Genomic DNA, 12,583 nt, shown 5'->3' with positions numbered 1-12,583 from the left:
TCTTGTGGCCAAGAAGCAGGTCTGAAGGTAAAAGCTGTTGGCAGAAAAACTGAAGTCAGGGACATTGATGACCTCACGGAACCACACACTGGCTGTGCACTGTGCAGCCTTCAGGATACCTGTGATTTGGGTTTATGTTATTGCTGCCATTTTTGTTACATACCACCCAATACAATTCTAATATCTTATTAGGCTACTTGAAACTTGACACTACTGGACAGAAGTAGGCTTATGATCTGCCTTTTACGGGAAAGAAACTGATACTCAGAGAGGCTAAGTGACTCGCTGAAGGTCTCACTGTATACTACATGTCAGTTTTGATGTTCAAATTAGTGCTCTTTCCACTCAGTGGTTATTAACTGGGTGTGGGACTGTCCCTGCAATCTGGTTGATATGTGGATTGGGAACCAGTCTTTGGGAAAATGGATGTGTGTGCACATGTGTATGCATGTGTGTGTGTTTAGCCATGACTGGGATATTTAGTGAACCAGGAGCAGTGATGCTGAGTATCCTGCCATGCCTAGGACAGTCCCATGCAACAGTTGTGCTGCATGCACAATGCCAATAGTGGCTCCTTTGAGAAATACTAAGGTATATTAAGCCAAAAAGAATCATGAAATAATTGACTTAAAACTGAAAATAAGACTGACTTGTAATGTCATGATAATCATTAAATATTTGGTCATAATGATATCATCATCATCACCACTAGTTTGGGCATTTGTAGCTTTCATGAATTTAAAGGTTGCGTGTTTCTCTAACCATATTCTACTGCTTTAGGTTAGGTTGGAAAAGATGGTTAATTGCATGGTGAGTGAGTGAGGGAAGTAGGAGGGTTACTAGATTGAAAGTCTCAAGGAGATTAAAGATTTTATGTAAATACAAATACAAATATATAGTTCTGTCAGCATAGAATGTAGAATATGTGGTTCTACATGTTTTTGACACCCACATTTCTGAGATGGTGCAGTTGATACGGGGGAAGGGCTGAGGTAGTTGTGTTAGAATGAAGGTGAAGGCTGAAAGGCTGGGATTCGGATGCATCACCAACACCAACACTGCTGCCATGGCTAATGGTCACAGGGACCCTGATGGAGAGGAGATCAATGATCTTGCATTTATCTCTGTTATTTGAACATTATCCTCTCCTACAACTTGTTTATTTTCTTCGTGTCCCAGTTATTAAATCTGTTTTCTCATACTGGAGGAAGCTTCTAGTCCAGCTCACACTAATGTCTCCTTTCTTTGAGCACAATACTCTGCTGCACAGTATTTCATACTGGCTTCAAAATATTTAATGTGTGTCAATCTATCTATAGTCCAATTTAATTCTATCTTCTCAGGAGCAATTAAACCATACTTTTTTTTTATTTTTTTTTTAATAATAAATTTTATTGTTATATTCCCCATACAATTGCAGCCCCCCCATTCTGACCCCAATCCCTCCCTCCCGCCCCCGCCCCCCAAAAAAGTGTCTCTGGTTCATAGTTTTTTGTTGATTTTGATTTTCACTTTCTTATAGTTATTCATTTTCCTGGTCCCTTATTTAAGTTTTCTAGATTCCTGCTATGAGTGAGACCATCCGGTATTTTTCTTTTTCTTTTTGGCTTATTTCGCTGAGCATGATCCCTTCCAGCGCCATCCATGTGTTTATGGATTGCTGTTAAACACAGCAAATTGCATGTGTTTATCTTTTTTGAATGCTGAGTAATATTCCATGGTATATATGTACCACATCTTCTTGATCCAGTCATCTATTTTTGGGCATTTGGGTTGTTTCCAAAGCTTAGCTATTGTAAACAGTGCCGCTATAAACATAGGGGTGCAGGTGTTCTTTGGAATTGATGTTTCTGTGTCCTTTGGGTAAATACCTAGGAGTGGAATTGCTGGATCATATGGAAGCTCTATATTTAGTAGGTCCGGAAATCTCCACACAGCTTTCCACAGTGGTTGGACCAGTTTGCACTCCCACCAACAGTGCAGAAGAGTTCCTTTTTCTCCACACCCTTGCCAGCATTTGTTGTTGCTAGTTTTTTTAATATGTGCCATTCTCACTGGTGTAAGATGGTATCTCATGGTAGTTTTGATTTGCATTTCCCTGATGGCAAGTGATGTTGAACATTTTTTCATATGCCTGTTGGCCATTTGCATTTCCTCTTCAGAGAAGTTTCTTTTTAGCTCTTCTGCCCATTTTTTGACTGGATTATTTTCTTTGTTGTTGTTGAGTCTCATCAGCTCTTTGCAGATTTTTGTGATCAGTCCTTTATCATTAGTGTTGGGTGCAAAAATGTTCTCCCAGTTGGTGGGGTTTCTCTTTGTTTTTGTTATTGTCTCTTTTGCTGTGCAGAAGCTCTTTAATTTGATGTAGTCCCAGCTGTTTATCTTTGCCTTCACTATCACTGCTTTGGGTGATGTGTCTGTAAAGATGTCTTTGATGTGCAAATCCCGTAGTGTTTCGCCTATATTTCCTTCTATATATTTTATGTAAACCATACTTTTTACCTCCTATCTGCTCTACAGAAAGAGAATGAAATATTTCTAGAGGGACTGAATTTTTATCAGGTACCAGCGCTTTTGTCCATGATCTCATTGCACCCTGCACATGGTTCTATCAAACCTCTTAAGTACCCAGATTTTCCTTTGAGGATACATGTTTTCTGTTTTATTTTTTTGGTACCTTTTGGTTCTGGTGGGGCTGATGCCACCCCAAACTGTAGATTCTGCAAGTTAGAAGTCTGACTTCCCTAGGACATGGTGATTGCTTAAGGGCTGAGCACATGACCCCTTTAGACCAAGGAGATACATTGGATTCTTGCTGAGATTTTGGGGGTAGGCAGCCACTCTTATTAAGAAGAGAAAGGAACTGGCATCCATGTTTCCCCCAGAAGGGAGTTGAATCATAAGAAGCAGAGCTGACCCTCGCATTTGTAGAGAAAGAGAAACTAGATAATGGTGACATCACCTTAGCCTTGCTTCAGACCGGACCTGAAGTCAGCCTTACTGCGTGTTGTAATCCCAGGAACCAGTTACATTCCAAACCATTTTGGATGTTTTTTCCTTCTTCATTAATTCGGACAAGCCCAGGGGATGCTCAGTTTACTCAGTGTGTGGTGACCTGTCCCTCGCTAAGTTCATTAAAGGTAGGGCCCTTGTTTTACCATCTTTATGCTTTTAGCAGAAGGCATGGGACCTGGTGCTTGGACACCTCGAAACCAGACTTATTTCATGTGCATGGATGGAATGGTCCTGAGCTTACTTTACAGCATCGCTACTCACAATGGGTCCTCGCACCAGTAGCATCAGCCCCTCCCCACCCTGCTGGAAGGGAATCTGCATTTTAATAGGCTCCTCTGGTAATCCACATGCACATTGCAATCTGGGAAGGAATGATTTACAGACCTACAGACAACTTCATTTTACAACATCAGGCTGGAGTGGTTGTGCACAAGGAGTCAGTCCCTCCTCAGTCCAGTAATTCTGGCGGCATTTCAGTCTTCTTTCCATGAGCATCTTACCCCCACACTTCCGTAAATGTATAGATAAAAATGCTCAGAGAGCCAGTAACGCTGCCCTAGTCTGGTCCCGCCTGCTGAGTGAGGGACGGGAGAGACCCCCCTGGCTTCCCCTTAGATGCCTGGAGTCTTCTTTGGCACAACGTTCTGGCAGCCTGACAGAGGACCCAGCATTTGTTTACTTATGAACATGTTAGCAACCCTCTACATTCCTCTTGTTTTTGGGAGCCTGGAGAAGACTAATTGAAACCGAATTCTGTCACAGTCTAGGGAATAAATTCATGTTAAAATAATTTCTGCGATTCCATCCTGCAGAATTTTAGCCATGTGACTGACTCAAGAATTTGATTTTTAGAGACTTTTGAGCGTGCAATATTAAGATTAAAGGCAAACAAACATTGTATGAGTAACAGAAATAATGATGAATCTTTATATTTGCTAGCTTGTTTTCTGGTGATGAGAAAGTTTGATTTGCCAGATTTTCTAAAAGTTATGTTAGCTATAAATGGCTGTGCAGATCTTGTTCTTTTTTCCTGCTTTCTGCTCACCCCACTTAGTGAGAATGTATTTCTACTGTACGAGTTTTACACCCAACCCTAAAGTGAATTTTGAATGAATTTATAAAGACAGAGTCTCATCTAAGGATGATATATGCATGTTTCTATCCATATATACATGTGACATAAATGATTTGCATAACTTCTGAATAATGCAGGGCAGAAGGAATGAGTCATTTCTTTTCTGTAACTTAAGAATTAGTTTCACAATGGCTGTTAGAAGACTTCAAACTAAGGACAGGAACATACTCATCCCCCTAGCAGTTCTGTTTGCTTTCCTGCAAGTAGGCAGAGACTGCCTCAGTGTGGTCCCTCCTGGACGCCGTCCTGACACTGCCGTTGGCAGTTGCTGTTTCAGCCTTTTCAAGCTACCTGAAATAATCTCAGACCTTTGGCTGTTGTTCTTTTTAGGCTCCATTTTTCAGTTGTGGACCAGTCTCTGGGTGGCAGGAATGTTATGGTGCCTGATATTAACATCAGAGGACTTCCCAGAGCTTCTAATTGCTTACAGTTGTTACCTGACTGCTCTGAAGGAAATATCCTGGTGTGGTGACTCCCATTTGAATATCAAACGTTTCACCTGACCTTTATTTCCTTTGGGCAGGCGAAGCATCTTTTCTTTTCTTTTTTTTTTTTTACACAATTTTTGATAACCCACGTGGTTCACAACAATAAATGCTAGAGAGCAAAGCTGCCACAGGCTACAAGACACACAGTGGGGCACACTCGAGGTAGCCAGGAGGAGCACCCTGGGACAAGAATTCTGTCCCTTGGCCCACACTGGTTCTCACCAGTGAGGACGGAGGACCACTCAGTGTGGGGAAGAAGGTCAGATATTCTAAATACTGGGCCATAGCGGGAGTTCATCTCATTTCATTTTCTTTTTTTTTAGATTACTGGGCCATAGCGGGAGTTCATCTCATTTCATTTTCTTTTTTTTTAGATTTATTTATTTATGCATACAAGAACTGTGGTATAAGCCAGAGGTGCGGGGTGTTTGTGTGTGTGTGTGTGTGTGTGTGTGTGTGTGAGGTTTCACCAGAGAGAGTGGGGAGCAGAACAGGCAGATAGACTGAAATACACTGCTAAGGGGAGCAGCGGGTGAGGCAGGAGAGGTCTGCCGCACCATGTGGGTTGCTCCTTGGCTGGCCGGGGATTGAACTCCTGCTGCAGTGGTTGGCAATAGCTTGATAGCATTGTCTTCAACCCCTGTGCCACTAGGGAGACCCTCATTTCATTTTCTTGCTAGCTATATAAAATCAGTGACAATGCGGGTTCATTGTGATCCTCAACTTGCTGTAGTGCCTTCCCATCAGAGACCAACCCCTGGGAAAAGAAGTCAAAGCTACAGTGTTTTCTCTGAATACCCAGGGACAGTTAAAGGGACTCCAAGGACTCTCATGTGAAGTCATAGATTGTCCTGGGTCCTTGGCCCAAATAACATAATATGTCTGTCACCAAAAGACAGCACCACTTTATGTATATAATTATTATACTTTATATATATTTTCTACTCTTTGTTCATTACTATACAATGTTTGATTTATCCTCTCAGGTGTCATCTCCATAAAATTCTCACCACCAAGTCACCTAGTCACCTGTGAACCATCACCATAGTCTCTTGTGCTCTTCCTTCCCCCTTTTATTTTTTTTGAAGATTTATTTATTTATCCATACATACAAGAACCGGGGTACAGGCCAGATTCGCGGGAGGGTGAGAGGATTCACCAGAGACAGAGCGGGAACAGAACAGGCAGACTGATAAAATACACTGCTGAGGGGTGCAGTGGGCAAGACAGGAGAGGTCTGCTGCGCCATGTGGGACCCTCGCTGGCTGGCCGGGATTGAACCTGCGCTGCAGAGGCTGCAGACAGCTTCACAGCGCTGCGCTCAACTGCCTGCACCACCAGGGGAGGCCCTTCCTTCCCATCTTGATCCCTCTTCCTCCCTGATGAATGTCTCTGACTTATAATTTGCCTATTAGTTTAGTCTTTTTTTTCTGATCCCTTGTTATGTGCCTCCTCTATTCCTCTTTTAAGTGAAACCATCCAATATTTTTCCTTTTTCTTCTGACTTATTTCACTGAGCATAATCCCATCCAGCTCCATCCATGTTGCTGCAAATGGCATGAGTGTATCTTTTTTGATTGCTGGGCAGTATTCCATTGTGTATATGTACAACATCTTCTTGATCCAGTCATCTGTTTTTGGGCATTTTGTTTGTTTCCATATCTCAGCTATTGCAAATAGTCATAGGAGGGCTGGTTTCCTTTCAAAGTAATGTTTCTAAGTCCTTTGGGTTGATTTCTAGGAGTGGAATTGCTGGATCCTATGGTAGCTCCATTTTTAGTAGTTTGAGGGTCCTCCACACAGCTTCCCATAGTTTAATCAATGACTTCCTGATTTCTTATCTTTTGCAGATTGTTCAACAGCCAGATTTGTGTATTCATTCTGGTTAACCAAATCTGGGCTCCTCAACCATCTCCTTCTTTCCTTTCTTCCTTCCTCCATGTAAATATCACATACATACACATAACTATGTGTGTATATATATAGGGAGGTGACATAGCGTATGGCTAGCCATCCTGCCCTGTTGATTTTTCCCACACCCTGAGTGGTCCTCAGTCCTCACTGGTGAGAACCAGGATGGCCCAGGGTACAGAACTCTTGTCCCAGGGCACTCCTCCAGGTTACCTTGAGTGTGTCCCTATATTGTGTCTTGTAGACTGTGGTGGCTTTGCTCTCTACCACTTATTGTTGTGAACCATTTGGGCCATCAAAAAAATTCTTCCTCCCTCAACCAAACAACAGCAAACCCTCAGTCCATAAATTTATATTTAAAACTGATTTGGGAGAGAGGGAAGCAGCATTATGTGAGGAAAAATGGGTGAGAGAGTAATAAGGTGAAAATTAGGATTAGATTTAAATTAGGATTCCTTTCATTGAACAGCCTTAGCAAATAGTAACTGCTCTATATTCTTCCCTCTGAGCTTGATATTTCTTTTTCCCTTTGTTGAAACTTGGGTAAACAAAAGCGCCTAAAACCATATCCTTTACTCCCCTTCCTCAAACAAACAAAAGAAAACCCTGACTCCACAAACATGTATTTAAGATTCTGATTTGGAACTCACGGAAATGGTATTAAGTGAGGAAATTTAGTGTATTTGTTAAAATGCCCTTTCTCTTTGGCTCGCACTGTTTTGCCTACAGCTCACAGGGCACCAAAGGAATTAATCTGGAAAAAAAATCAAAGGCTTTTAACATTAAACAGCCTTTTCATGTTCATAAGCCATCTGTGCTGTGACTTCAAGCTGAGTCCTGATGTTTCCACACTAACTCTCCTTGCCCAGGAAGTGAGTGTGTGCTGTCCAGAGTCCAGAGACAGCCCCCATCTGGCTGATTTCACTCGTGGGTAGCTGTTGTCCTCTAGCTTGACTGGGTGTAAACACGGGTCAAGAACAGGACAAGCATTTCCAAGCTCCTTTGAGGAGACCACAGCATCTGGATTCCTTTCTCTCTTAAGCAGTGGACCTGATCTTACTGCTACCTTCTCTACTACCTGCCCAGGTTTGGGGGTAGGGTGGGGTCGTATTTATGTTCTATAAGCAACAGTGGCTGAGGAATTCATATAATTTCAAAAATAAATAATGAATCAGCAGAAATTTCTAGAGCTGTAATATGCAAAAGACTCAGACATATTCTCTGCCCTCTTGGAGTGTGCACTGTAGCAGGAGAGACAGACTAATAAAGAGTTCAGATGCATTGTGAGGCCCCCTGATAGGGCAAGTCTGGGAAACAAGGAGGCTTGTATGGAAGGAGGTGGAGCTAATCTTTACTGGTGGTTGTGGTGCTCAAGAAGACCTTGAAGAAGAAGTAATATCTCACCAGCGATCTGACAGGCAAAATTGGAATTCTCTAAAGGGTGGCATCGAGGCACTTGGAAGAAGGAGACGTGTGTGCAAAGACCTGGGAGAGGCACAGTAGGGCTGATGTATGGAATGTGAGTGATGAGGCTGGAGGCCTGCTGGTGGTGTCCCAATACATTCTGATCTTCTTGTATAGTATAGAGCCCACAGGTTTTAGCCAGATACATGCCTGCCCAGAATACAGACTGTATTTCCCGGCCTCCCTTGCAACTGGGTGTGGCCAGCATCTCAACTGTGGCCAGTAAGAAGGAAACAGAAGTGATGTGGATCCTTTCTTGGCTGTGGCCTTAAAGACCGTGTCCTTCCTCCTTGCCTTTCCTGCTTCCTTCAGGCTGGAATGTGGATGAGGTCATCAGAATTCCGGGAATGGCCCTACCCTAAGAGAGGAGCCGGATCTTGACACTGGAGGCATCTTCCCGTCATGAGCTGTTTGTGTTAAGGTGCTTACGTGAAGGAAAAATAAGCTCTCTGATTTCAGTTATTGGTAATTTGGGTCTCTATTACTTACCAAATCCTTATTAAAACTGTTGGGAATGTCAGTGCAGCTATATTTGCATTCAAAATAGCTGAAGAGGGGCCTCCCCTGGTGGTGCAGTGGTTGAGCGCTGGGCTGCGAAGCTGCCGGCTGCCTCTGCAGCGCCGGTTCGATCCCCCGCGGTGAGGGTCCCACTTGGCACACAGACCTCCTCTGCCATGCCCGCTGCTCCCCTCAGCAGTGTATTTCATCAGTGTATTTCTGTTCCCTGATCTGGCTCTAGTGAATTCTCTCACCCTCCCATGCTTCTGACTGTACCCAGTGCTTGCATAAATAAATAAATAAATAAATAAATAAATAAATAAATAAATAAATCTTAAAAAAAAAATGAAACAAAATAGCTGAATAAGTAAGCTGGGTCAGATGTTTCTTCCATGTGAATAGCATGTTGACTGAGAACCTGCAGGCTAGAGGGCTGGGTGAAGTCTGGGGCTACAGCTGTGACCAAGCTGGACTGAGTGTCCACCACTCCATGGAACTCAAGTCTTGTGAGGTTGTTTGTAGGATTTTTTAAGCAAAAGAATAATAATGATGATAAAGGAAATGATGAGCAGCTAATGCTGATAAGAGCTTTGGTTGTGCCAGGCCCCATGCAAAGTACTTTCATATAATTACTTTCATGTCATCCTCACAAAAGCCCTGGCTTAACTGCTTTAAGGGCCCTCTTTAGAGGTGAGGGATGAAGAGGTTAAGTGACTTGTCCATAGCCCCCTGAAGAAGTTTGCTCACTATTTTTAGAGTAGCTGGAAGCAGGGTAGGGTCTGAAGCATGTGTAGTATAGATAGGTAAGTGTGGTATAAATAGGTAAGTGTGGCCAAAGTGTGGGGTCAGGTTTATATGTTACTGCAGGGCTTAATGTTTCTAAATCTTGTACTTTCAGGTCACTGCTGCCTCCTGTTGGTGCCTGTCTTCTTAACTCTGACAGATCATACAGCCTGGTCTTTACAAGCTGCTTCTAACACCCAGCCTCTATGTGTCAACTCCATTCCAACCAGAACCCAATTAAACTTTTTTTTTGAACACTAATTTCTGAAATACTTTCAGACTTCCAAAAAATTACATTTTCATATCTCTTTCACCTAAATTCCTGAATGCTAACACCTTCCATAGTCACAGTACAAATACAAATGAGAAAATTAACATTGTTGCAAAATCTAGAGATATTTCATACATTTGTTTCTGATCAACCCCTTTCTAGTCTGGGATCCAGTTCAGGATGTTACATTGTACTTAGTTGTTATGTTTTTCCTTAGTTTCTTTTACTGTCTGCCTGTTTCCTCCTCAGGTTTTATCTTCTATGGTCTTGATATTTTTTGAAGAATTCTGGGCAGTTATTTTGTGGAATGTCCCTTAAATAGGGTTTGCTCAGGTTTCCTGATGATTATATAAAGGTTGTGCATTTTTTTAAGACCATCACATGAGATTGATTTTTTTTTATAAATGTGGATATTAACTTTGATAACTTGGTTAAGGTGGTATCTGAAGGATTTCTTCATTGGAAAGATATTTCCCCTTTGTAACTAATCAGTATTTTGTGGGGAGATGCTGTGAAACCATATGAATATCTTGTTTCTCATATTTTTGTCCATTAATTTTAGCAGCGCTTGATAATTCTTGCTTAGAACAATGATCTCTGTGGCATTTGTCAAATGGCAATCTTTATTTCCATTATTCCTTCTGTACTTATTAACTAAAACTATTATAAGAAAGTGTTTTCCCTTCTCTCTCATTTATTTGTTTATTCAATTATTTCTTGATATTTATTTATAATAGATTTTATTTTATTCGCTGGACAACCATCTATTGTAATCATTTTTTGTTTTATTGTTGAAATTGCCCCAAATTTGACCAATTGATTCTCCATTTGAAATCTCGTTTTGACATATCCACATATTTTTTTGAGCATTTCTTACTTTTTGGCACTGTGAAATGGTCCAGGCTCAGCTTTTACTGTTCCTTTCTTGTCCTGGAATCAGCCATTTGTCCAAGGAGTCATGAAACCTTTTGTTGGAAAATGCTATTTGGAAATTAAGATCTGGTCATAGGCCACAATTGTGAGGTTTTTTTTTTTTTTAAGATTTATTTATTTATTTATACGAGCACTGGGTACAGTCAGAAGCATGGGAGGGTGAGAGAATTCATCAGAGCCAGAGCAGGGAACAGAGCAGTCAGACTGACGAAATACACTGCTGAGGGGAACAGCAGGCACGGCAGGAGAGGTCTGCGCACCATGTGGGACCCTTGCCGGCGGCCAGGATTGAACCGGAGCTGTAGAGGCTGCAGGCAGCTTTGCAGCCCAGCGCTCAACTTCTGCGCCACCAGGGGAGGCCCCACAATTGTGAGTCTTAATACAAGTGAGGCACAATTCATTCTTTCCTGCTCTTACTTATTTTTTATAAGGCACTGGTTTACAACATTGCATATGATGCAGAGATACAGGTTCACACTTCTTCATAGGTATGTTACGATACCAGACCCACTACCAAAGCAGCTGTAGTTTTCTAACACAGTTCTAACACAGTTACTTCTTTATTACCAATTTATTCTTATAAATATCTGTGAGATGCTAAGAAATAAGCTACTATTCCAATAGTTACAGAAATATCACACAATATTTATTTTTATTTACTGTGTTTCTGCAAATATTTATCGACTATTTACTGTTCTAACAATTCATCTATTTACCTTTGAGTCCCAGAATAGATTGCTACTAGAGCCAAAAACAGAAAAGACTGATTATTCTAACTCTGATTTTATACTTATATGTTTTGGTGGGAGTAAAATATATGTTTAATTCATTATCAACTGATTGACTGAATCCATTTACTTAAGCTACCGGCCAATTTAGTGGAGCAAAATTCAGCTTGGTGTCTCTGTCTGCCTGTGACCATGTAGGTAATTCTTTTTTTCCTCTCTCCTTTTCCTAATAAATCTGTCTTTTTAAAATGTAAAAAGGAAAAAAAAGTCAACTTGTGTAGTTGTTTGGCATTATTAGATCCTAATTAGCTGACTACATTTTTCATTAAAAAATTGTATTATTGTGTAGATACAACTTTAGTTAGAAATTCAGTTTTCCAGTTTGTAATGCATTTATCAAGATGGTTGAATTCTATTAAATCCCAGCATAGCTGATACTCTGGAACACCCATTTCCCTGGAGGATATCATAGAGTTATATGCATAGTCAACAGGTAATTTATGAACTCCAAACCTCCCACTGCAAAAGCTAATCTGTTCTGTTTTGGTGAAGGATGTCTCTATTTCATTTTCTATGGATTCCTCATCAAATTCATGCTATAGATCAAACAGGAGTGCAGTGAGGAAACCCTTGGAACATGATTCAATCACGTTGATTTAGCCAACAATTTCCCATGTGGGTAATGCTGTTAGAGCAATCATATAAATCAAAACACCTAATTCTTCTTATCTAGAAAGTCAAATTCTTGCCTCTATTATATTTAATGCATTTGGTGGCAAATGATAAATTTAGAAGAAAAAATGCATGATTTTGAGAAAGAAGTAAGGGGAAATTCTAGATAGTCTTCTCAGGCAATGTATTTTGTTTTTTAATGTTGCTTAGAGCCAGTTCCCCAAAAGGTGATCAATTCCAGATATGACCAAACTTGGGTTATTGTAAAAAATTGTTGCTTTCAAGAGGCTATACCAGACTTGACCATGACACTGCCCTTCTAGAGGGAAGGACAGTCCCAACATTTTTAGAAGGATTTGGAAAGTAATCTTCATCACTTCCTGAGTGCCTGCAGGGATTATTTCAACAGAAGAGGGTTCAGTAGTTCTTCCCTTATAATTGTATTCTGAATAAATAGGATCCACTCAAGTCTTTCACCCCAGCCTCTTGAGATACAGTATAATGCCATTTTGAAGCCAATTGGGAGCATCCATTTTTCTTCTAAATGTAGAAGAGGTCAACTACTCTCACTGCTCTCCCCCCACCCCTCAGATTTATCTTCCTGTTGGCTCCTGCTGCCCAACAGCTCCTGCTGTCCTAGACACCAGTTCCCTTTTGTAGATTACCCCCAAGGTGCATACTATTA

The sequence above is a fragment of the Talpa occidentalis genome, unplaced genomic scaffold, assembly GCF_014898055.3.
Source record: "Talpa occidentalis isolate TD23 unplaced genomic scaffold, MPIMG_talOcc4v2.1 talOcc4.4, whole genome shotgun sequence".
Classification (NCBI taxonomy): Eukaryota; Metazoa; Chordata; class Mammalia; order Eulipotyphla; family Talpidae; genus Talpa; species Talpa occidentalis.
Note: the sequence above shows the minus strand (reverse complement) of the source record.